At 42.7% G+C, this 27,619-nt stretch overlaps 2 protein-coding genes across 6 annotated transcripts in view; one reads left to right on the forward strand and one right to left on the reverse strand.

Moving 5' to 3' along the window:
* PLEKHH2 (pleckstrin homology, MyTH4 and FERM domain containing H2) overlaps positions 1 to 27,619 on the reverse strand; it is a 233,094-nt gene that overhangs the window by 198,548 nt on the left and 6,927 nt on the right. The window contains exon 1 of one of the 2 annotated variants that reach the window (XM_056568140.1): positions 3,411 to 3,571. The exons of the other annotated variant lie outside the window; for it this stretch is intronic. The gene's annotated coding sequence lies outside the window, so the exon portion shown is untranslated. Of the gene's footprint in view, positions 1 to 3,410; positions 3,572 to 27,619 lie in introns of those variants that run through there. 2 annotated transcript variants of the gene reach the window in all.
* THADA (THADA armadillo repeat containing) overlaps positions 22,978 to 27,619 on the forward strand; it is a 706,980-nt gene continuing 702,338 nt past the window's right edge. For all 4 annotated transcript variants that reach the window (XM_056568134.1, XM_056568135.1, XM_056568137.1 and 1 more), the window contains exon 1: positions 22,978 to 23,115. The gene's annotated coding sequence lies outside the window, so the exon portion shown is untranslated. The remainder of the gene's footprint in view (positions 23,116 to 27,619) is intronic.

Consider the following 27,619-nt stretch of genomic DNA (forward strand, 5'->3'; position numbering starts at 1 on the left):
CCGGGTATCTTCATCTGTTCCATGCGTTCGTCCGGCAGGCTTGGGGCATGGGCGGAGCTTTGTGACATCACTGCTGCTGTTTATCTGCTGGGCCCTGCTGGGAGTAGTCCTAGGGAAACAGCAGCGGTGACGTAACGAAGCTCCGCCCGTGCCCTAAGCCTGCCAGCTGAAGGTAGGGAACAGATGAAGATACCCGGACAACAGGAGCACGGATCGCGGACACAGGAGCATGGTTGTCATCATTGTCACCCACTCTACCTGTCTATAGCAGGATGTTAGTGCGGTGACACTGATTTGAGCCCCTGACCTCAAAAATGTCTGTGCGCCCTCAGGGGGGCCGTTTAGATTTTATTTAGATGCCATTGTCCTATTATCAAATGCATAGGGGTGTTCCTGCAGGCACCCTATATTGCCTAATAGTCACATATAATTTATATTGAGCTTCACAACTAGGACAATATGGCGGATGTTGAATTTTAAACAGTTTAATGTGCAGAGATAAAACAATAAAGATTGCACTTTAAAAAAAAATTGGGTTAGGTATTTGGGAAATAAGGTTTTTTTTTTGGTTACCCAAGGGTAACCTTTAAGTAAGTGGTTATAGTTTCTGGTAAATTTCCCCCAATTAATTTGGAAGGACCAGTAGTTTATTATTAGTCAATGGGTAACACAACAACCTGCTCATGTAATGTGTATGGCCCAATCACGTCAATGCATAATGATATCTGACCTGCCTTTACTTGTTTATACTGAGTTTTTGGAGAAGTATATGAGGGAAACATGAATGCAGCAGCGTCAGCCAAGCATGTCTGGGACAGAGGTGAAGTGAGTTGTCGTTATAGCTCCATGTTACATATTAATGGATTTGGTTACTGATTCTGTCTGTGAGTGTATGTACAGTACAGTAACCTATGTCTCATTCAGGGGCGCAACTATAGGAGCGGCAGAGGTAGCAGTGGCACCAGGGCCCTGGTGCCTAAGGGGGCCCCAAGGCACATCTGCCCTATAAAAGACCAGTAGTATAAATGGCACATAAGGCCCTATTGCAGATTTTGCATGGGGGCCCAGAAGCTACAAATTACGCCTCTGGTCAGATTGGTACTGCAAAAAGATTAGATGTACCTGTCATTTAAAAAAAAAAATTTGACAAGTCACAGATACATAAAAAGTTTTCATCAGTCGGGGTCTTAGTGCTGAGACCTTCACCGATCAGAAGAATAAGCAGGGGGAAAAGCGAGAGGTAGTGCGCTTCATCCCCGGTTTGCTGCAATCTCTGCTCAACTTTTTGCGAAAGTCACGACCGACTGGAGATGCGCTTTTACAACCGGACCTAAAACTGTGGTCAACCACGGTTTTAGGTCCGGTTGTAAAAGCGCATACGGTGCAAAAATGAGCCGACCGGACCGAACGTTTCACTCCGGTCGGCTCATTGAAATGAATGACATACGGGAGCGCATACGGTCACATACGGGAGCGCGAGATTTTAGCTCCCTCCTGCCGTATGCGCTCCCGTATGGGACAAAACGTAGTGTGGACCCAGCCTGAATCAGCATTTATGTATTGCAGATGGCCAGGGAGTGAAGCGTGCTGCCGCGCACTTCCCCGGCTATACCCCACGATCGTAGCGGGTGTAAGAACTGATACCCAATGGGAACTAAAAGTTTGTGACTGACAGAAACAACAAAGACCATTGTTTCCCAACTAGTTTTGCAACAGCTGGAGGCACAATGTTTGGGAAATACTGACAAAGACAAAAAAAAAAATACATAATTACCATAAATATAGATCGATAATAATAAAAATAATTCTCAACTCTCAAGTATTTTTACAGCGAATGCGAATCTTCAGAATCTTCTGACATTTCATTTCATTTTGCAATGATTCAGCTGTCAAAACATAGGAATTGCACAGAAAAGCCAGGTGTGGCGCTCTGAGGTCAAATCCTTTTGATAAAAATTTGGGGTGGAGATACTGTTTATTTGTTTAATTCTAATAATATGAAACTAAAATCATAAAAAAAAAATATATACCGTACTAGTGATAAAATTGTGCATTAATAATAAAAAAAAAGAATAATAATAAATATAATATTATAATAAATAAAATAAAAATAATATTTATAATATTAAATGGATATAATAAAAAAATATAATGATGACAAAATTGTTGAGCATTATTAATATAATAAAAAAAGTTACTAAAATATAATAATACTATATAATAATAATATTAAACAAATATAATTAAAAAAAATAAAAAGTGGTAAAAATAACTAAAATATATTAATACAAAAATAATAATAATAATATTAATGATAATAATAATATTAAAGGAATATAATAAAAAAATATGATAGTGATAAAATTGGAAATTAATAATATAATAAAAATTATAAATACAATTTAATAATAATAATATAATAATAATAACAATATTAAACTAATAAAAAAATATGTAATTGTGATAAAATTGTGCATCAATAATATAATTATAAAAACCAAAAAAATGATAATATTACAGTAATAAATAAATATGTAAATATTGAAATAAATAAAGTGACTTCCAACAAATTCCAACAGCTTGTTTTTTATTTATATATATATATATATATATATATATATATATATATATATATATAATTTTAGTTTTATATATATATATATATATATATATATATATATATATATATATATATATATTGGGATTAAAACTAACTAGGTAAATAAATAATAATTTGCTGCCACTCCAGTGTCGCTGTCACCTGACTCTGCAGCCTTGGCGGTCATGTGGCGTACATGCAGGAAGGCTAACGACTGGCTGAGGTGTCATGTCCACCATGTACGCAACGTCAAAGTAGCAGTGACACCGGTGCTGGAGCAGCAATGACCTGGTGCGTAAGCATTTTATTTTAATTTTTTAAATTTTATTTTAGGAGAACCACTTTAAGTACTCACATCCCACAACACCAGCTACGTACGCCACTATATTAGACCTGTTATACCAGTTGCAATAAATATATAAATATGAAATATCCAACAAGGTTACAAATTTCGTAACAATATTAATCGACATACACATACATTCTCTTAGCGGTTTATATTAGCATGCTCTTAGCGGTTAGCATGCTCTTAGTGGTTTATATTAGCATTAGCACCTTATTTCTAAGGATGGATGGTAAGGTGGGAGCCAATATAAATGTATTATCCGTAATATCCATATCTGTAATATCCGGCATCATAATTGATATTTTCCATCGCTACCTGTGCAGAATTCCCGTGATCCAGGCAGAAGTTAAATGCACCAAGCAGTATTAGTGGGGAATGTCACAGAAGTGTCATTTTACTATGGCATCTCCCACGTGAACCTGGTTCCACTTTGCCAAATTTAAGCAAGAATAAAAAGTTATGTACCTGGGATGGAGCTTCAGACAGAACGCAGCGGACAAATTCCAGCGTCCTGGGGATTTTTTCCGAATAAAATTCAGTATCCTAAGAATCCAGCAAGGAAGAAAGTGTCCGGTGAGCGCAGGCAGCACAGCAAGGAGTAGGCTGGGGATACAGAAGGAGCCCAGTGATTCACATTTTAATGGAAAGCCCTGCCCCTGAGACACACTAGCATGGGGGGGAGCATCAGAGCCGCTTGACAGGGAAGGGGAGGGGGGGTCAGTAGAAGAGGAAAAAATTTGTCAAAGTGGAATATTGACTGAGTAAAGTCAGGTTTTATCCTCATGGAAAGAAGGTGTTGTCACTGGAAACATTTTTCCCCTAGTAAAATCTTAATGTAGTTTTCTGTATGGGAGAGACGACTGGAAGGAGGTGGAAACAGTGGAACAGTGAAATACACTCAACTATCCCGATGTAACAGGAGAAAGTGTTTGAAAGTTTGTCCTGGGGAAGGATAACTTTTCGTTGACTATGGCGCCATCTGGTGCTGGATTAATGTATTTGCGGCTGATGTGTCCGTAGTTCACCTACTGCAGTGGTCTCCAATTTGTGGACCCCCAGTCAGGGGCATGGCTATAGAGGAGACAGAGGTAGTAGTCCCACCGGGGCCCTGGTGCCTAAGGGGGCCCCAAGATACATGTGCAAGAGACCAGTATTTTAATTGGCATAAGGGGTTCTGTTGCAGATTTTGCATTGGGGCCCAGAAGCTACAAGCTATATCTCTGCCTCCAGATGTTGCAAAACTACAACTCCCAGCATGCCCGGACAGCCGTTGGCTGTCCGGGCATGCTGGGAGTCGTAGTTTTGCAACATCTGGAGGTCCCTAGTTTGGAGACCACTAACCAATATGACCAATATGTTTCAGAATTTAGTAGCATTAGGGCTAATGTGCAAAGCTGTCTTTGGCTAGGTTCACACGGCCCTTTGCATTCGACCGGTTAATGGTCCGATCGGCTTTTTTTTTTTTTTTTTTTATTGAGCCGATCGGACCCTGAAATGGGTCCGATGCAAACGGCTACTAACGGGTCATGACTTCATTCACATACATGGGGTCCGTCGGTGACCCAGTAATTTTACAGGATTTTAGCTGAGAAAAAAAACAGAGCTTGCACTATTTTTTTCTCCGCTAAACTCCTATCCCTCTGGCCGGATTGCTGACAGAACTCCGAATAGCAGAGTCGGCCGGCAATGTGAATGAGGCCTTAGAGTATGTTCACAATTTAGGGAAATTCAGGATAGGGGATAAGTGTCTGATCTTGTGTAATGCCAGTCTTATGCCTATCCCTATCTTATATGAAGGATAGCCTTATGCCTATCCTTATCTTATATGAAGGATAGCCTTATACTTATCTCTATCTTATATGAAGGATAGCCTTATACCTGTCCTATCTTATATGAAGGATAGCCTTATGCCTATCCCTATCTTATATGAAGGATAGCCTTATGCCTATCCCTATCTTATATGAAGGATAGCCTTATACTTATCTCTATCTTATATGAAGGATAGCCTTATACCTGTACCATGCATGCTTAAACTCCTTTACTGTATTTGCTACGGCCACTTCTGCAGGAAGGCTATTCCATGTATCCACTACTCTACTGATACTTCCTGATACTACTTTTAAACCTCTGCTCCTCTAATTTAAAACTCTGTCCTCTTGTGGTAGTTTTTCTTCTTTTAAATATGCTCTTCTCTGTCAAGGACTAAACGATGGATTGACAACTGGGCGACGGTCCCTTCCAGCGCTAAAGTGCATTGGCGTAAAAATAAAAAATATACATAATCGGTCACAGGCCAGAAACGGAAAACAACTACACAAACAGATATACCAGACAGAATACAAATACTAACAAGGCAGAATATAAACTCACAAACAGATCAGAATATAGTGAATTAACAAACAGTTCATAAACCGGATATCAGATAAACGGCAGACATGATAAAATGAACAAGACTAGGCATGATAAGAGTATACAACAGAATCCAGGAGATGAAGGGGATGAACAGAAGAAATGAGAGCCAAAACACTAAACTGAACAGGTAACAAAGAACACTTCACAAACAGGTACAAGTACAAAGGACAAAGATCAGATCAACCAAACAAGATATAAATATAGGACACTGTTCACACTGGACACAAGACAAGGAAACGGATGAGTCAGAATAGACTCCATGAACAAACAGGAATTAGCTCAATCCTGCAGAAGACCTTTGGTAGACAAAGGGAATAAACAATACCTCTCAGAGTCCCCTACACAAAGGTAAAAGAGATCTATTGCTAAACAGGAATATAACATACAGAGCACTGGTAACAAGCAAGACTCAGACACAGTGTGAACACAGACAAAGCTGAAAAGACATAATCCTAAAACAGACTAATGTAACTCAGACTAAAATACAAGGAGCATGCTATATAACCATGGCTAAATACCCAGATAAGTACAAAATAAATACAAGGTAAATGCTCAAGCAGACATAGTCAGAATATAGCACAAACAGACATAATAGTACAGTGGTCCCTCAACATACGATGGTAATTCGTTCCAAACGACCCGTCGTTTGTCTAATCCATCGTATGTTGAGGGATCCGTGCAATGTAAAGTATAGGAAGCTGTACTCACCTGTCCCCGCCACTCCGGACCAGGTCCTCACCGCTCCCGATGCTGTCCCAGGGGCTCCCGATGCTGTCCCGCTGCTCCGATATCTTCTTCGCGATCCTCCGGCTTCTTCCGCATCTTCTGCAGGGTCCGGGCCTCGCTTTCTGGTGACGTTATTAAGCTGCTGCGCCGGCGCGGCGTGCGTAGTGACGTAATAACGCCGCCGGAAAGCGAGGCCCGGACCCTGGAGAAGATGCAGAAGACGCCGGAGGATCGCGAAGTGGACCCGGAGCAGCGGGAATAGGTAGGCAAACCTGCCCGGGATGCTTAAACTGCTATCCAACAGCAGCTTAAGCATTTTGCGCTGCCGGATAGCAGTTAATGCGATGGCCCCGACATATAAAAGCATCGTATGTTGATTTTATCATATGTCGGGGCCATCGCAGGTCGGGGGGTTACTGTATTGCACTCAAAAACCACCACCAGAATGCAGGAGAACTCTGGCTAAATAACTCCACCCGAGTTCTCATTCGCTCAGAGCATTAAAGGGGTATTCCAGGATTTTTTTTTATTTGACTATGCTACAGGAGCTGTAAAGTTAGTGTAGTTCATAATATAGTGTCTGTACCTGTGTGTGACGGTTTTCTCACAATTCTTCTGTGATTTTCACCCCACTATTTATTTTTACCAGCATACAAAATGACTGTTGTCTCAGATTTTTCCCAGCTTGCAATGCGGCCGAGACCTGACTCACTAGTCAGCTGATGAGAGGGAGCCTGTCTGCTTCAATGGGTGGAGGGATCAATCTGCAACTAATGCAACAGCTGTAGGCACCCTGATTGAAAACCACAGGTTTTTGTTTCAAAAGGTGGGGTGGCTGATGTGTGGGAGGGAGGAACATGACATTGTGGGATTTGTAGTCAAAAAACATTAGTCAAACCGGATATACAAGTTCACAAAAAGCTAGCCACAGTGTTATGGTAATCTCACAACATAGCCATTTAGCCCCAAGACAAGCGCAGATCCTTCCTAAGCATGTCCATTACTGCCTGCCAGGTACGTACTAAAATCACCTTATGGTGGAAAACCCCTTTAACTATTCCCTATTTAGGTGGAATAGAAAACTTCTCTGAACAAACTAGTGTGTGAATACATACCTAAACATAAAAATACAAAAACAAATAAACGGACATTACATTGTTACAAATTTTTGTGTCATCAGCAAAAACACATACCTTACTATTGAGAACCTTTTTCAATATCACTAATGAAGATATTAAACAAAATTGGTCCCAGTACAGATCCCTGAGGCCCCCACTGGTGACAAGACCTTGCTCTGAATATTCTCCATTGACTACAACCCTCTGTTGTCTGTCACTCAGCCACTGCCTAATCCACTCAACAATATGGGAGTCCAAGCTCAATGACTGGAGTTTATTGATAAGTCTTCTATGTGGGACAGTGTCAAAAGCCTTACTAAAATCTAGATATGCGATGTCTACTGCCCCTCCGCCATCTATTATTTTAGTCACCCAATCAAAAAAATCTATACGATTTGTTTGACATGATCTCCCTGAAGTAAACCCATGTTGTTTTTCATCTTGCAATCTATGGGATTTTAGATGTTCTACAATCCTATCTTTTAATAATACCCAAACGGACAACTAAGACCTGGAAGTGAAAAATTATTATTGTGACTAAGCAGTATGTAAGTGACCAAGCACTATCGATTAATCCAGGTACTGGTGTTGGCTATAGGTATGTGAACTCCAAACAGAATTAGCAAATAACAAGAAAGAGAAAAACTGAGTCACTTATAAAACATATATCATTTTATTAATTCCGTAGAGTGTAAATACATAAAAATTGTATATATATTAGTTAAAAATATTTTATTTTTCAAGGAGGAATAAGGCTAAAAGGTGGTGTCACCGGCTCTGCAATGAAGGCTGGGTATAGTGTATATATTACTGGATCCACCACAATGAGATAGAAAAGATACGATAATCTTGCACACAAATTTGCAAAAACAGGATGTTTAGCAGCATGTAGAAAACATGTATATAAATCTCACAGTGAGAGCAAAAAATATATATGGCATGCAAAATAAAGTGCAGTGTGTAAACAAACATAACATTGCAGGGATACAAAACAGTATGGCGATATACCTGTCACGATTCGGCTCACAGGTAGTGGATCCTCTGTGTCAGCGAGGGATTGGCGTGGACCGTGCTAGTGGACCGGTTCTAAGAGGCTACTGGTTTTCACCAGAGCCCGCCGCAAAGCGGGATGGTCTTGCTGCGGCAGTAGCAACCAGGTCGTATCCACTAGCAACGGCTCAACCTCGCTGACTGCTGAGAAGGCGTGGGACAGAAGGACTAGGCAGAGGCAAGGTCAGACGTAGCAGAAGGTCGGGGGCAGGCGGCAAGGTTCGTAGTCAGGATGGATAGCAGAAGTTCAGGTAACACAGGCTTTGGACACACTAAATGCTTTCACTGGCACAAGGCAACAAGATCCGGCAGGGGAGTGCAGGGGCAGTGATCAGATATAGTCTGGGAGCAGGTGGGAGCCAATTAAGCTAATTGGGCCAGGCACCAATCATTGGTGCACTGGCCCTTTAAGTCTCAGAGAGCCGGCGCGCGCGCACCCTAGAGAGCGGAGCCGCGCGCGCCAGCACATGACAGCAGGGGACCGGGACGGGTAAGTGACCTGGGATGCGATTCGCGAGCGGGCGCGTCCCGCTGTGCGAATCGCATCCCCAACGGCCATGACAGTGCAGCGCTCCCGGTCAGCGGGACTGACCGGGGCGCTGCAGGGAGAGAGACGCCGTGAGCGCTCCGTGGAGGAGCGGGGACCCGGAGCGCTAGGCGTAACAGTACCCCCCCCCTTAGGTCTCCCCTTTTCTTTGTCCGGTAACTGCCTCCCCTGGGATGAGGACACCGGGAAAAAATGGAGGGTTTCCTCAACGGCAGGCAGTACAGCAGGAGTGGGAATGGGGAGGGAGGGCAGAGGGCGAAGCCTGGCACGGGGCAGTGTGTCACCAGGACGGGTGCCATGAGGAGGCACTGAGGCTTGCCTGACGGGGCTGGGAGGGGGGGAGAGGCACTTCCTATGGCAGGCAGAGTCCCAGTTCTTGATCTCCCCGGTGGTCCAATCAAGGGTGGGAGAATGAAGCCGGAGCCATGGCAGACCGAGGAGGACCTCAGAGGTACAGTTGGGAAGGACGAATAACTCAATCCTTTCGTGGTGGGGTCCAATAGACATCAGGAGGGGTTCTGTGCGGTAACGCACGGTGCAATCCAATCTGACTCCGTTGACCGCGGAAATGTAGAGCGGCTTGACGAGACGGGTCACCGGGATGCTGAATTTATTCACAAACGACTCCAAAATAAAATTACCAGAGGCACCAGAGTCCAAGCAGGCCACGGCTGAGAGGAAGGAGTTGGCTGAAGGAGAAATCCGCACGGGCACCGTGAGACGTGGAGAAGCAGACTTAGAACCAAGAGACGCCACACCCACGTGAGCTGGGTGCGTGCGTTTCCCAGACGTGGAGGACGGATAGGGCAATCCACCAAGAAATGCTCGGTACTGGCACAGTACAGACAAAGATTTTCTTCCCTACGGCGATTCCTCTCTTCCTGGGTCAGGCGAGACCGATCCACTTGCATGGCCTCCTCGGCGGGAGGCCCAGGCGTAGACTGCAAAGGATGCTGTGGGAGAGGTGCCCAGAGATCTAAGTCTTTTTCCTGGCGGAGCTCTTGGTGTCGCTCAGAAAAACGCATGTCAATGCGGGTAGCCAAATGGATGAGTTCTTGGAGGTTGGCAGGAATCTCTCGTGCGGCCAGCACATCCTTGATGCGACTGGATAGGCCTTTTTTAAAGGTCGCGCAGAGAGCCTCGTTATTCCATGATAACTCGGAAGCAAGAGTACGAAATTGGATGGCGTACTCGCCCACTGAAGAATTACCCTGGACCAGGTTCAACAGGGCAGTCTCGGCAGAAGAAGCTCGGGCTGGCTCCTCGAAGACACTCCGGACTTCAGCGAAGAAGGACTGGACTGTGGCTGTGGCAGGATCATTGCGGTCCCAGAGCGGTGTGGCCCAAGACAAGGCCTTTCCTGAAAGAAGGCTTACTACGAACGCCACCTTAGACCGTTCTGTAGGAAACAAGTCCGACAACATCTCCATATGCAGGGAACACTGAGACAAAAATCCACGGCAGAGTTTAGAGTCCCCATCAAATTTGTCCGGCAGGGACAAGCGGAGGCTAGGAGCGGCCACTCGCTGTGGAGGAGGTGCAGGAGCTGGCGGAGGAGATGGTTGCTGCTGTAGCAGAGGCAGAAGTTGCTGTAACATGGCGGTCAACTGCGACAGCTGCTGTCCTTGTTGGGCAATCTGCTGCGATTGCTGAGCGACCACCGTGGGAAGGTCAGCGAGACTTGGCAGCGGCACCTCAGCGGGATCCATGGCCGGATCTACTGTCACGATTCGGCTCACAGGTAGTGGATCCTCTGTGTCAGCGAGGGATTGGCGTGGACCGTGCTAGTGGACCGGTTCTAAGAGGCTACTGGTTTTCACCAGAGCCCGCCGCAAAGCGGGATGGTCTTGCTGCGGCAGTAGCAACCAGGTCGTATCCACTAGCAACGGCTCAACCTCGCTGACTGCTGAGAAGGCGTGGGACAGAAGGACTAGGCAGAGGCAAGGTCAGACATAGCAGAAGGTCGGGGGCAGGCGGCAAGGTTCGTAGTCAGGATGGATAGCAGAAGTTCAGGTAACACAGGCTTTGGACACACTAAACGCTTTCACTGGCACAAGGCAACAAGATCCGGCAGGGGAGTGCAGGGGCAGTGATCAGATATAGTCTGGGAGCAGGTGGGAGCCAATTAAGCTAATTGGGCCAGGCACCAATCATTGGTGCACTGGCCCTTTAAGTCTCAGAGAGCCGGCGCGCGCGCGCCCTAGAGAGCGGAGCCGCGCGCGCCAGCACATGACAGCAGGGGACCGGGACGGGTAAGTGACCTGGGATGCGATTCGCGAGCGGGCGCGTCCCGCTGTGCGAATCGCATCCCCAACGGCCATGACAGTGCAGCGCTCCCGGTCAGCGGGACTGACCGGGGCGCTGCAGGGAGAGAGACGCCGTGAGCGCTCCGGGGAGGAGCGGGGACCCGGAGCGCTAGGCGTAACAATAACAGAGTATAACAGCAATCAGCAGAGACCGGGACAGCACCACTCCAACGTACGTTTCGGTACGCAACCTTCGTCAGACGAAGGTTGCGTACCGAAACGTACGTTGGAGTGGTGCTGTCCCGGTCTCTGCTGATTGCTGTTATACTCTGGTATATCGCCATACTGTTTTGTATCCCTGCAATGTTATGTTTGTTTACATGCACACTGCACTTTATTTTGCATGCCATATATATTTTTTGCTCTCACTGTGAGATTTATATACGTTTTCTACATGCTGCTAAACATCCTGTTTTTGCAAATTTGTGTGCAAGATTATCGTATCTTTTCTATCTCATTGTGGTGGATCCAGTAATATATACACTATACCCAGCCTTCATTGCAGAGCCGGTGACACCACCTTTTAGCCTTATTCCTCCTTGAAAAATAAAATATTTTTAACTAATATATATACAATTTTTATGTATTTACACTCTACGGAATTAATAAAATGATATATGTTTTATAAGTGACTCCGTTTTTCTCTTTCTTGTTATTTGCTAATCCTATCTTTTAGTAGGGTTTCCATTAATTTCCCCACTATTGATGTCAGACTTACTGGCCTATAGTTGCTTGATTCCTCTCTACTAACTTTCTTATGAATAGGGATAACGTTTGCTAACTTCCAATCTTCTGGGGGAACTCCTGTTTCCAGCTATTGGTTAAATGAATCTGTTAACGGTTTTGCTAGTACATCGCTAAGCTCTTTTAATAACTTTGGGTGTCGGATAAACCTTTATTCTCTTGTACATACCTTCCTTTCTCTGTTTTTAATTTAGTTATTCCTTATTTTGATTTCCCTTTTTCATGTATATATCTGAAGAATGTCTTATCTCCTTTTTTCACTGAATGAGCTAGTTTCTCTTCTGTCTGTGCTTTAGAAGCTCTTATAACCTGCTTGGCCTCTTTCTGCCTAATCTTGTAGATTTCCCTATTTTCATGTTTTTATTAAATAATTATTAAATGTTCACTTTTAGTTTTTCTGTGGTTTTAGCTACTTCTGCGGAGTACCACAGTGGTCTCTTTTTTTGTTTTTACTAACAAGCCTAACACAATTATCTGCTGCATTCAATAATGCAACTTTTAAGTAGTCCCATTTCTCCTGGACTCCATTGAAACCGTTCCAGTCTGATAGGGACTCATTTACCACTAGTGTCATTTTATAAAAGTCTGTTTTCCTGAAATCTAAAACCTTAGATTTTGTGTGGTGTGACTCTGTCACTGTTCTCATATTAAACCACACTCACTGGTGATCACTAGATCCCAAACTTTCACCTACAATTATATCAGATACCAAATCCCCATTTGTGAATACCAAATCCAAAATGGCCTCCCTCCAGGTTGGCTCCTCAACTACTTGTTGTAGAGATAATCCGAGTAGGGAATTGAGAATATCTGTACTGGCAGAACTAGATATTTTGGTTTTCTAATTCACATTAGGAAGATTAACGTCTCCTTTAATGATAACTTCACCTTTCATTGTCATTTTAGCTGTTTCCTCAACTAGTAGATCATCTAATGCTTTTAGTTGGCCACGAGGTCTATAAATCAAACCTACACGAGTTACTGCATGATTACAAAACTACAATGTAACCCAAACTTACTCTATGTTGGTCTCACTAACTTGTATTAGGTTAGATTGTATGATATCTTTCACATACAGGGCCACTCCTCCCCCTTTCTCCCCTTCTCTGTCTTTCCTATATAAAGAGTACCCTGGTATTGATATATCCCAGTCATTACTCTCGTTGATCCATGGTAAAATCTTCTTCCTTACCATCCCTGGGAGGCATGTTGCCTGCTGGCCCCATAAGTAGTCCCCTGGGTGGGAGCTATACTTACTAAGTCCCATTTGATCCAGCTATAATTACGCCCCCTCAGTGTGATTGACAGCCTGCGTCACCGCTCTGCTCCCTAAGCAGACAGAGCAGAATGATGACACAGACTGTGCCCGGGCTGTCAATCACTCTAAGGGGACATGATTACAGCCGGAGCAAAGGGACTAGGTAAGTAAAGCTTCCCACCCATGGGACTACTTACGGGGCTGGCAAGGGAGACTTTTAAACTATATATATACAGTAGAGACCAAAAGTTTGGACACACCTTCTCATTCAGAGTTTTCTTTATTTTCATGACTATGAGATTCACATTGAAGGCATCAAAACTATGAATTAATACATGTGGAATTATATACATAACAAAAAAGTGTGAAACAACTGAAAATCTGTCATATCTAGCTTCTTCAAAGTAGCCACCTTTTGCTTTGATTACTGCTTTGCACAATCTTGGCATTCTCTTGATGAGCTTCATGAGGTAGTCACCTGAAATGGTTTTCACTTCACAGGTGTGCTGGTGTGGAGGAGGAGGTGTGATGGTGTACGGGTGCTTTGCTGGTGACACTGTTGGGGATTTATTCAAAATTGAAGGCATACTGAACCAGCATGGCTACCACAGCATCTTGCAGCAGCATGCTATTCCATCCGGTTTGCGTTTAGTTGGACCATCATTTATTATTCAACAGGACAATGACCCAAAACACACCTCCAAGCTGTGTAAGGGCTATTTGACCAAGAAGGAGAGTGATGGGGTGCTGCGCCAGATGACCTGGCCTCCACAGTCACCGGACCTGAACCCAATCGAGATGGTTTGGGGTGAGCTGGACCGCAGAGTGAAGGCAAAAAGGGCCAACAAGTGCTAAGCATCTCTGGGAACTCCTCCCAGACTGTTGGAAGACCATTTCAGGTGACTACCTCTTGAAGCTTATCAAGAAAATGCCAAGAGTGTGCAAAGCAGTAATCAAAGCAAAAGGTGGCTAGAACCTAGAATATGACAGATTTTCAGTTGTTTCACACTTTTTTGTTATGTCTATAATTCCACATGTGTTAATTCATAGTTTTGATGCCTTCAGTGTGAATCTACAATTTTCATAGTCATGAAAATAAAGAAAACTCTGAATGAGAAGGTGTGTCCAAACTTTTGGTCTGTACTGTATATCCTCACCATCCCTGCCGGCGGATACATATTTCGGGAATGGGGAAGAAGGTGATTTTTCCTTATATAATGCATTGCCACACGTTATACATGGTAAAATCTGATGAAAGGTTCCTTTTAAGGACACAGGCAATTTCATTTTTGCATTTTTGTTTTTTTCCTCCTTGCGTTCTAGCCACCGACCCATATGAGGGCTTGTTTTTTGCACAATCAATTGTACTTTGTAATAACACCATAAAATGTATAGTGCAACCAAAAAAAAAACATTATTTGTGTGGGGAAATTAAAAAGAAAACCGCAATTTAGCAAATTTTGGGAGGGGTTCGCTTTTATGCTGTACACGTTACAGTAAAACTGACATGTTCTCTTTATTCTAAAATTGCCCTATTCTGACACCTATAACTTCCTAATATTTCCATATACGAGCTGTGTGAGGCCTTTATTTTTTGTGTTGTTATCTGTATTTTTTGTCCCCACTGTTTCTGTTTTAATGGAACTTTTTGATCGCTTTTTATTATTTTTTGTGATGTGACCAAAAATTTGCAACTGTGTTTGGTATTTCAGATTACATTTCGCACTGTTCGTTCATCATGCAGGATAATATACATTATATTTAATAAATCGCACATTTACACACACAACTATACCAGATATGTATTGTTTATAATTTTTCTTACTACTTTTTTGTTTATTTTATATTTGTAAAGGAAAAAGGGGTGATTCATATTTGGCTTTTATATGTATTTAAAAAAAAAAAAAATGATAGTTATTTTACACTTTTTAAGTCCCCTAGGGATTGTTAATGGCAATCATTAGATCGCTATGTACTGTTTAGTTCTATGTTATAATGTAGTACTAAACAGTGCTATCGGCGATCTTCTTGTACAGCCTCCCACGATTACACAGCGCTGTAGTAATTAAGCCACAAACCTCCAGTTTCACTATAGATGCTGTGATCTATATCATATATACAACATATCTCAAACATTTCTCATATCTACAGTCATGGCCATAAATGTTGGCACCCCTGAAATTTTTCAAGAAAATGAAATATTTCTCACAGAAAAGGATTGCAGTAACACGTGTTTTGTTAAGCGCATGTTTATTCCCTTTGTGTGTATTGGAACTAAACCAAAAAAGGGAGAAAAAAAAGCAAATTAGACATAATGTCACATCAAACTCCAAAAATGGGCTGGACAAAATTATTGGCACCCTTTTAAAATTGTGGAAAAATAAGATTGTTTCAAGCATGTGATGCTCCTTTAAACTCACCTGGGGCAAGTAACAGGTGTGGGCAATATAAAAATCCCACCTGAAAGCAGATAAAAAGGAGAGAAGTTCACTTAGTCTTTGCATTGTGTGCCACACTAAGCGTAGACAACAGAAAGAGGAGGAGAGAACAGTCTGAGGACTTGAGAACCAAAATTGTGGAAAAATATCAACAATCTCAAGGTTACAAGTCCATCTCCAGAGATCTAGATCTGCCTTTGTCCACAGTGCGCAACATTATAAAGAAGTTTGCAACCCATGGCACTGTAGCTAATCTCGCTGGGCGAGGACCAAAGAGAAAAATTGATGAAAGGTGTCAACGCAGGATAGTACGGATGGTGGATAAGCAGCTCCAAACAAGTTCCAAAGATATACAAGCTGTTCTGCAGGCTCAGGGAGCATCAGTGTCCGCGCGAACTATCCGTCGACATTTAAATGAAATGAAACGCTGTGGCAGGAGACCCAGGAGGACCCCACTGCTGACACAGAGACATAAAAAAGCAAGACTACATTTTGCCAATATGAACTTGAGTAAGCCAAAATCCTTCTGGGAAAACGTCTTGTGGATAGATGAGACCAAGATAGAGCTTTTTGGTAAAGCACATATTCTACTGTTTACCAAAAACAGAATGAGGCCTACAAAGAAAAGAACACAGTACCTACAGTGAAATATGGTGGAGGTTCAATGATGTTTTGCTGCCTCTGGCACTGGGTGCCTTGAATGTGTGCAAGGGATCATGAAATCTGAGGAGTACCAATGAATTTTGGGTTGCACTGTGCAGCCCAGTGTAAGAAAGCTGGATTTACATACGAGATCTTGAGTCTTCCAGCAGGACAATGATCCCAAACAAACGTCAAAAAGCCCCCAGAAATGAATATTAAGGTAAAGGTGCCAATAATTTTGTCCAGACGATTTTTGGAGTTTGGTGACATTATGTCCAATTTGCTTTTTTTTCCTCTCTTTTTTTGGTTTAGTTCCAATATACACAAAGGGAATAAACATGTGTATAGCAAAACATGTGTTACTGCAATCCTTTTCTGTGAGAAATACTTCATTTTCTTGAAAAATTTCAGGGGTGCCAACATTTATGGCCACAACTGTATCTATCTATTTCTTACCTATCCTACATCTATCTCTTATCTATCTATTAGTCTGCTTTGACACTATAAAGTTCTTCCGTTTCAAACAGCCATCATAATGTTCTGTTATTTAAACCCTTAAAAACAGCTGTGAAACGGCCGTTATAAAATCCAATTAAAGTCTATGGGATTTTTACATTCTCCATTTTAACCCGTCATAGCCCGTTATTAATAACGGACATTATTTATGACAGGTGAAAAAATAACGGCCGTTATTAATAAAGGGTTATGACGGGTTAAAACGGATAATGTAGAAATCCCATAGACTTTAATTGGATTTTGTAACGGCCATTTAACAGCCGTTTTTAAGGGTTTTCCTAGCGGAACATTATAACAGCTCTTTAAATGGAAGAACTTTATAGTGTGAAAGCAGCCTTACATATCTGTCTGTCTATCATCTACCTATCCATTTATCTATCTATCTATCTATCTATCTATCTATCTATCTCATATCTATCTATCTATCTATCCATCCATCTCATATCCATCTATATATCTATCTATCATTTATCTATCTATATCTATTTATCTAATATCTATCTATCTCATCTATCTATATATCATCTATCTCATATCTATCTAATATCTATCTATCTCATATCTATATATCATTTATCTATCTCATATCTACCTATCTCATATCTATCTATCTATCTATCTATCTATCTATCTATCTATCTAGCAACAGAAGAATGTTTGTCTATCTATCTATCTATCTATCTATCTATCTATCTATCTATCTATCTATCTATCTGTTTATCTCATTTCTATCTGTGATGTCCCAGTATAGGACATGGTCCTGTACTACCCTTATGCCCTGTCAGGTTGAGATCCTCAGTGACCTGGGGGCTCCCCGGCATGGTCTCCCCGGTTGTTTCTAGAATGTTGTGTATACTGCTTTAACCTGTTCAGGACGTGGGGCGTATGCATACGCCCTGCATCTCGAGTCCTTAAGGACGTGGGGCGTATGCATACGCCCGTGGGAATTCCGGTCCCCGCCACTAGCCGGTTGGGGACCGGATCGGGATGCCTGCTGAAATCGTTCAGCAGGCATCCCGGCACATCGCCAAGGGGGGTCCCGAGACCCCCCATGTCGGCGATCGCAGAAAATCGCATGTCAATTCAGACATGCAATTTTCTGCTATTCCGGACTGATCGGGTCTCAGGTGACCCGATCGCCCGGAAAATAGGGATGATCAGAGCTGTCAGTGACAGCCCCGATCATCCTGAAGGATAGGATCGAGGTTGCAGTGCTGCGATCTCCTCCTATCCCCTGCCATTGGTCAGAAATGAATTCTGACCAATGGCAGCGCAGGGTTGCCATGGAAACCCCCCACTCTGCCCACCCCTGGATGTTGGGCAGAATGGGGGGAGAGAAGATGGAGGCCGGTGCCTGGAGGAGAAGATGCGTGGAGACCAGCCATCATCGGTGGCATTAGCGGAGATCACAGCACAGGTAGGGAAGCGACGGTGGGGGGTTGGGGGTTAAGGAAAGTGTCAGTAAGCGATTTTTACTGCTGCCCTTCTAGTGGTTGCCAAACTGCAACTCCCAGCATGCCCAGACAGCAAAAGGCTGTCTGGGCATGCTGGGAGTTGTGGTTTTGCAACATCTGGAGGGTCACAGTTTGGAGACCACTATTACAGTGGAGCCCAAAAGGTAGCCCTCCAGTTGTTGCCAAACTACAACTCTCAGCATGCCTAGAATGCCCAGGCATGCTGGGAGTTGTAGTTCTGTAACATCTGTCACTTCTGATTTTGCAATTTTCATGAACATTTTAAAAATTGCTGCTCTACTTTGAAGCCCTCTAATTTTTTCTAAAAGTAAAAATATGTCCATTTTATGATGCCAACATAAAGTGGACATATTGTATTTGTGAATCAATATAAAATGTATTTGGAATATCAATTTTCCTTACAAGCAGAGAGTTTCAAAGTTAGAAAAGTGCAACATTTTCAAAATTTTCATGACATTGTGGGATTTTTCACCAAAAAAGGATGCAAGTAACGCCGAAAATGTATCACTAACATAAAGTAGAATACGTCACGAAAAAACAGTCTCAGAAGCAGAATAATCGGTAAAAGCATCTTAGAGTTATTAATGCTTACAGTGACGGTGGTCAGAATTGCGAAAAAGGGCTGCGTCCTTAAGGTGAAAAAGACCTGCATCCTTAAGGGGTTAAAAGGGTATTCCAGGATTTTTTTTTATTTGACTATGCTACAGGGGCTGTAAAGTTGGTGTAGTTCATAATATAGTGTCTGTACCTGTGTGTGATGGTTTTCTCACAATTCTTCTGTGATTTTCACTCTACTATTTATTTTTACCAGCATACAAAATGACTGTTGTCTCAGATTTTTCCCAGCTTGCAATGCGGCCGAGACCTGACTCACTAGTCAGCTGATGACAGGGAGCCTGTCTGCTTCAATGGGTGGACGGATCGCTTGGTGGGAGAGAGCTCAATCTGCAACAGCTGTAGGCACCCTGATTGAAAACCACAGGTCTTTTGATGGCTGCAGCTCATTTATGTTTCAATGGGTGGGATGGCTGATGTGTGGGAGGGAGGAAAATGGAATTGTGGGATTTGTAGTCAAAAAAACATTAGTCAAACAGGAAATACAAGTTCACAAAAAGCTAGCCACAGTGTTATGGTAATCTCACAACATAACCATTTAGCCCCAAAACAAGCGCAGATCCTTCCTAAGCATGTCCATTACTGCCTGCCAGGTATGTACTAAAATCACCTTATGGTGGAGAACCCCTTTAATGTATAGACAGGATCCTAATGTATAGTTAGTCTACAGGACCTGTGAGAGGTCTCAATGATATGTGGATTGTCACATGTTGTGTTATGTTGTCACATGTTCTCCCAGAGAGCACCAGCTTAACCTATGAACCGCAGCTTGACCAATGGGCCTTAGGCCAGCCCCCTACTATATAAAGGGGCGGCCATTACAATTCTCTCTCTTATGATTTACCATCTGCTACTGAGCCCAGCAACCACCAGAGATCTCAGTGCTAGTGACCAGCTAACTGCAAGGCCGCCGAGCTACAGTCATTCCAGTAAGTCCAAAGTAAGTCTAAATGTCTGCTGTCACTACAAATAGGTGGTTGCTGTGCTCTGTAGCAGATGGTAAATGATAAGAGAGAGAATTGTAATGGTCGCCCCTTTATATAGTGGGGGGCTGGACTAAGTCCCATTGGTCAAGCTGCTGGTCATAGGTTAAGCTGGTGCTCTCTGGGAGAACATGTGACAACCTAACACAACATGTGACAATCCACAGGTCCTTGAGACCTCTCATAGGTCCTGTAGACTAACTATACATTAGGATCCTGTCTATACATTAAAGCAGTATACACAACATTCCAGAAACAACAGGGGGAGACCATGCAGGGGAGCCCCCAGGTCACTGAGGGTCTCAACCTGACAGGGCCTAAGTGTAGTGCAGAACCATGTCCTGTACTGGGACATCACATATCTATCTCATATCTATCTATCTATATATCTATCTATCCTCTATCTATCTCATATCTATTTATCTATCTATCTCATATCTATCTATCTATCTCATATCTATTTATCTATCATCTATCTATCTCATATCTATTTATCTATCTATCTCATATCTATCTATCTCATATCTATCTATCTCATATCTATCTATCATCTATCTATCTCATATCTATTTATCTATCTATCTCATATCTATCTATCTCATATCTATCTATCTCATATCTATCTATCTCATATCTATCTATCATCTATCTATCTCATATCTATTTATCTATCTATCTCATATCTATCTATCATCTATCTATCTCATATCTATTTATCTATCTATCTCATATCTATCTATCTATCTATCTATCTATCTATATCATATCTATCTCATATCTATCTATCTTAGGGATGTCCCGATACCGATACTGGTATCGGTATCGGGGTCGATACTAGCTATTTGCATGGTATTGGGGACTCGTTTAATGTCCCCGATACCATGCCCGATACCTGGTGCCGCTCTGCTGCTCCGTTCTTCCATCCTCCCGTCCACATCATAGTGTTCCATGGAGGAGCATGTGACACACACGTCACTCCGCCTCCTCCCCTGCGCCCAGCGTAACGCTACGGAGGAAGCAGAGTGACGTATATGTCACATGCTCCTCCATAGGACGACACAATGCGGACCGGAGGAGAACGGGGCAGCAGAGCGGCAGCACCGGCACCCGACCCGAGGAGGTGAGCTGCCTGTAAGGAGGGGGCTGCTACTAATGTCTAAGCAGAGAGGGCCTGCTGCTGTCTAAACGGGGGGGGGGGGGGGGGCCCTGCTGCTGTCTAAAGGGGGGCCCCTGCTGCTGTCTAAAGGGGTGGGTCCTGCTGCTGTCTAAAGGGGAAGCCCTGCTGCTGTCTAAAGGGGGGCCCCTGCTGCTGTCTAAAGGGGGGGGGCCTGCTGCTGTCTAAAGGGGGGCCCCTGCTGCTGTCTAAAGGGGGGGGCCCTGCTGCTGTCTAAAGGGGGGGCCCTGCTGCTGTCTAAAGGGGGGGCCCTGCTGCTGTCTAAAGGGGGGGGCCCTGCTGCTGTCTAAGGGGGGGCCCTGCTGCTGTTTAAAGGGGGGCCCCTGCTGCTGTCTAAAGGGGGAGGGCCTGCTGCTGTCTAAAGGGGGGGCCCTGATGCTGTCTAAAGGGGGGGGCTGCTGCTGTCTAAGGGGGGCCCTGCTGCTGTCTAAAGGGGGGGGGGCCCTGCTGCTGTCTAAAGGGGGGCCTGCTGCTGTCTAATAGGGGGGGAGTGCCTGCTGCTGTCTAAAGGGAGGGGGGGCCCTGCTGCTGTCTAATAGGAGGGGAGTACATGCTGCTGTCTAAAGGGGGGGGGGCCCTCTGCTGTCTAAAGGGGGCCTGCTGCTGTCTAAAGGGGGCCCCTGCTGCTGTCTAAAGGGGGGGGGGCTGCTGCTGTCTAAAGGGGGGGCCCTGCTGCTGTCTAAAGGGGGGGGGGCTGCTGCTGTCTAAAGGGGGGGGGGCCTGCTGCTGTCTAAAGTGGGGCCCTGATGCTGTCTAAAGGGGGCCCCTGCTGCTGTCTAAAGGGGGCGGGGCTGCTGCCGTCTAAAGGGGGGGCCCTGCTGCTGTCTAAAGGGGGCCCCCTGCTGCTGTCTAAAGGGGGGGGGGCTGCTGCTGTCTAAAGGGGGGGGGCCTGCTGCTGTCTAAAGGGGGGCCCTGATGCTGTCTAAAGGGGGGCTGCTGCTGTTTAAATGGGGGCCCACTGTCTAAAGGGGGCTGTGGTCTACAGGGGGCTGCTACTTATGTCTACAGGGGGGCAGCTGTCTACAGGGGGCTGCTGCTAATGTCTGCAGGGGATACTACCTACTATTAAAGACAATCTTACAGCAGAGTCACCTGCACTAACTTGAATTTATAGGTAGATAGGTCAGGTGATCCGGTTTCTATCGCTGCTCACCATGTGATCACCTCTCCCACCACCAATGCAAATTCCCTGTTCTGTCCAATGGAGAAGAGAGAAATCTGCTTCAATGCGATGTCATAGAGTTTCTAATTCATATATATTATGAGCTCGGAGATATGACTGACAGACACTGTGTGTTCAAAAAAAGGACCCACATATCATACGGTAAACAGCGCCAGAAACCGGGTCACCCTGCTGTCAGATTCCCTTTAAAACATAAGTACTCGGACTTGGTATCGGCGAGTACTAGAATTAAAGCATCGGTACTCGGTCTTAAAAAAATGGTATCGGGACATCCCTAATCTATATCATATCTATCTATCTCATATCTATCACATATCTATCTATCTATATTACATCTATCTATATAATATCTATCTATCTCATATATATCTATCTATATAATTTCTATCTATCTCATATATATCTATCTATATAATATCTATCTATCTCATATATATCTATCTATATAATATCTATCTATCTCATATCTATCTATATAATATCTATCTCATATCTATCTATATAATTTCTATCTATCTCATATATATCTATCTATATAATTTCTATCTCATATCTATCTATCATCTATCTATCTCATATCTATCTTATATCTATCTCATATCTATCTTATATCTATCTATCTCATATCTATTATCCATCTATCTCAATCTCATCTCCCTCTCTCATCTCCCTCTCTCATCTCCCTCTCTCATCTCTTTTACATCTAGCGGCTGAACACTAAACCCATCTGTTTGCTGTACTAGTAGATCTCTGTTACGTTACTCCGTCTGCCCATTGTTGTCCTCATGACAGGAGCTCTATAACTGTCTCCCTATCATTCATGTGAATTGAATTTGAGCTACAACAATATGGCGGCTCGCGGTGCTGAGGAGCATTTTGTCCTCTATCTGTGGTTGGGGCGGAGCCTGTCGCTGGGAAGCAGTAAAGTAGCAGGAGCCCTGCAGTCACTTCCTGCACATGGTAGAGGAGCCGGTAACGCTGAGGTAACGCAGCTGTGTGTACTTTACTGCTCTCCTCTGCTGTGAATGTGTGCTGTGTTAGTACTGTGTGATGTACGAGTTTGTGATTTCATTCTCTGCAAAGTACTACAACTCCCAGCATGCCATGTCTGGTTCCATAGATCTACAGTCCTGTATTTATCAGCCTGGTGCTATATATCTACAGTCCTGTATATACCCTGTCATCCTATAGATCTACAGTCCTGTATATATCCTGTCATCCTATAGATCTACAGTCCTGTATATATCCTGTCATCCTATAGATCTACAGTCCTGTATATATCCTGTCATCCTATAGATCTACAGTCCTGTATATATCCTGTCATCCTATAGATCTACAGTCCTGTATATATCCTGTCATCCTATAGATCTACAGTCCTGTATATACCCTGTCATCCTATAGATCTACAGTCCTGTATATATCCTGTCATCCTATAGATCTACAGTCCTGTATATACCCTGTCATCCTATAGATCTACAGTCCTGTATATATCCTGTCATCCTATAGATCTACAGTCCTGTATATACCCTGTCATCCTATAGATCTACAGTCCTGTATATATCCTTGTGATATAGATCTACAGTCCTGTATATACCCTGTCATCCTATAGATCTACAGTCCTGTATATATCCTGTCATCCTATAGATCTACAGTCCTGTATATACCCTGTCATCCTATAGATCTACAGTCCTGTGTATATCCTGTCATCCTATAGATCTACAGTCCTGTATATACCCTGTCATCCTATAGATCTACAGTCCTGTATATACCCTGTCATCCTATAGATCTACAGTCCTGTATATATCCTGGTGCTATATATCTACAGTCCTGTATATATCCTGTCATCCTATAGATCTACAGTCCTGTATATATCCTGTCATCCTATAGATCTACAGTCCTGTATATAGCCTGTCATCCTATAGATCTACAGTCCTGTATATATCCTGTCATACTATAGATCTACAGTCCTGTATATATCCTGTCATCCTATAGATCTACAGTCCTGTATATATCCTGTCATCCTATAGATCTACAGTCCTGTATATATCCTGTCATCCTATAGATCTACAGTCCTGTATATATCCTGTCATCCTATAGATCTACAGTCCTGTATATACCCTGTCATCCTATAGATCTACAGTGCTGTATATATCCTGTCATCCTATAGATCTACAGTCCTGTATATATCCTGTCATCCTATAGATCTACAGTCCTGTATATATCCTTGTGATATAGATCTACAGTCCTGTATATATCCTGTCATCCTATAGATCTACAGTCCTGTATATACCCTGTCATCCTATAGATCTACAGTCCTGTATATATCCGGTCATCCTATAGATCTACAGTCCTGTGTATATCCTGTCATCCTATAGATTATAGTCCTGTATATATCCTGTCATCCTATAGATCTACAGTCCTGTATATACCCTGTCATCCTATAGATCTACAGTCCTGTATATATCCTGTCATCCTATAGATCTACAGTCCTGTATATACCCTGTCATCCTATAGATCTACAGTCCTGTATATACCCTGTCATCCTATAGATCTACAGTCCTGTATATACCCTGTCATCCTATAGATCTACAGTCCTGTGTATATCCTGTCATCCTATAGATTATAGTCCTGTATATATCCTGTCATCCTATAGATCTACAGTCCTGTGTATATCCTGTCATCCTATAGATCTACAGTCCTGTATATATCCTGTCATCCTATAGATCTACAGTCCTGTATATACCCTGTCATCCTATAGATCTACAGTGCTGTATATATCCTGTCATCCTATAGATCTACAGTCCTGTATATATCCTGTCATCCTATAGATCTACAGTCCTGTATATACCCTGTCATCCTATAGATCTACAGTGCTGTATATATCCTGTCATCCTATAGATCTACAGTCCTGTATATATCCTGTCATCCTATAGATCTACAGTCCTGTATATATCCTGTCATCCTATAGATCTACAGTCCTGTATATACCCTGTCATCCTATAGATCTACAGTCCTGTATATATCCTGGTGCTATATATCTACAGTCCTGTATATATCCTGGTGCTATATATCTACAGTCCTGTATATATCCTGTCATCCTATAGATCTACAGTCCTGTATATATCCTGTCATCCTATAGATCTACAGTCCTGTATATACCCTGTCATCCTATAGATCTACAGTCCTGTATATATCCTGTCATACTATAGATCTACAGTCCTGTATATATCCTGTCATACTATAGATCTACAGTCCTGTATATATCCTGTCATCCTATAGATCTACAGTCCTGTATATATCCTGTCATCCTATAGATCTACAGTCCTGTATATATCCTGTCATCCTATAGATCTACAGTCCTGTATATATCCTGTCATCCTATAGATCTACAGTCCTGTATATATCCTGTCATCCTATAGATCTACAGTCCTGTATATATCCTGTCATCCTATAGATCTACAGTCCTGTATATATCCTGTCATCCTATAGATCTACAGTCCTGTATATACCCTGTCATCCTATAGATCTACAGTGCTGTATATATCCTGTCATCCTATAGATCTACAGTCCTGTATATATCCTGTCATCCTATAGATCTACAGTCCTGTATATATCCTTGTGATATAGATCTACAGTCCTGTATATATCCTGTCATCCTATAGATCTACAGTCCTGTATATACCCTGTCATCCTATAGATCTACAGTCCTGTATATATCCGGTCATCCTATAGATCTACAGTCCTGTGTATATCCTGTCATCCTATAGATTATAGTCCTGTATATATCCTGTCATCCTATAGATCTACAGTCCTGTATATACCCTGTCATCCTATAGATCTACAGTCCTGTATATATCCTGTCATCCTATAGATCTACAGTCCTGTATATACCCTGTCATCCTATAGATCTACAGTCCTGTATATACCCTGTCATCCTATAGATCTACAGTCCTGTATATACCCTGTCATCCTATAGATCTACAGTCCTGTGTATATCCTGTCATCCTATAGATTATAGTCCTGTATATATCCTGTCATCCTATAGATCTACAGTCCTGTGTATATCCTGTCATCCTATAGATCTACAGTCCTGTATATATCCTGTCATCCTATAGATCTACAGTCCTGTATATACCCTGTCATCCTATAGATCTACAGTGCTGTATATATCCTGTCATCCTATAGATCTACAGTCCTGTATATATCCTGTCATCCTGTAGATCTACAGTCCTGTATATACCCTGTCATCCTATAGATCTACAGTGCTGTATATATCCTGTCATCCTATAGATCTACAGTCCTGTATATATCCTGTCATCCTATAGATCTACAGTCCTGTATATATCCTGTCATCCTATAGATCTACAGTCCTGTATATATCCTGTCATCCTATAGATCTACAGTCCTGTATATATCCTGGTGCTATATATCTACAGTCCTGTATATATCCTGTCATCCTATAGATCTACAGTCCTGTATATATCCTGTCATCCTATAGATCTACAGTCCTGTATATATCCTGTCATCCTATAGATCTACAGTCCTGTATATACCCTGTCATCCTATTGATCTACAGTCCTGTATATATCCTGTCATCCTATAGATCTACAGTCCTGTATATATCCTGTCATACTATAGATCTACAGTCCTGTATATATCCTGTCATCCTATAGATCTACAGTCCTGTATATATCCTGTCATCCTATAGATCTACAGTCCTGTATATATCCTTGTGATATAGATCTACAGTCCTGTATATATCCTGTCATCCTATAGATCTACAGTCCTGTATATACCCTGTCATCCTATAGATCTACAGTCCTGTATATATCCGGTCATCCTATAGATCTACAGTCCTGTGTATAGTATATCCTGTCATCCTATAGATTATAGTCCTGTATATATCCTGTCATCCTATAGATCTACAGTCCTGTATATACCCTGTCATCCTATAGATCTACAGTCCTGTATATATCCTGTCATCCTATAGATCTGCAGTCCTGTATATACCCTGTCATCCTATAGATCTACAGTCCTGTATATACCCTGTCATCCTATAGATCTACAGTCCTGTATATATCCTGTCATCCTATAGATCTACAGTCCTGTATATACCCTGTCATCCTATAGATCTACAGTCCTGTATATATCCTGTCATCCTATAGATTATAGTCCTGTATATATCCTGTCATCCTATAGATCTACAGTCCTGTATATATCCTGTCATCCTATAAATCTACAGTGCTGTATATATCCTGTCATCCTATAGATCTACAGTCCTGTATATACCCTGTCATCCTATAGATCTACAGTGCTGTATATATCCTGTCATCCTATAGATCTACAGTGCTGTATATATCCTGTCATCCTATAGATCTACAGTGCTGTATATACCCTGTCATCCTATAGATCTACAGTGCTGTATATATCCTGTCATCCTATAGATCTACAGTCCTGTGTATACCCTGTCATCCTATAGATCTACAG

Source organism: Hyla sarda, chromosome 3 (genome assembly GCF_029499605.1).
Source record: "Hyla sarda isolate aHylSar1 chromosome 3, aHylSar1.hap1, whole genome shotgun sequence".
NCBI classification, from domain to species: Eukaryota; Metazoa; Chordata; class Amphibia; order Anura; family Hylidae; genus Hyla; species Hyla sarda.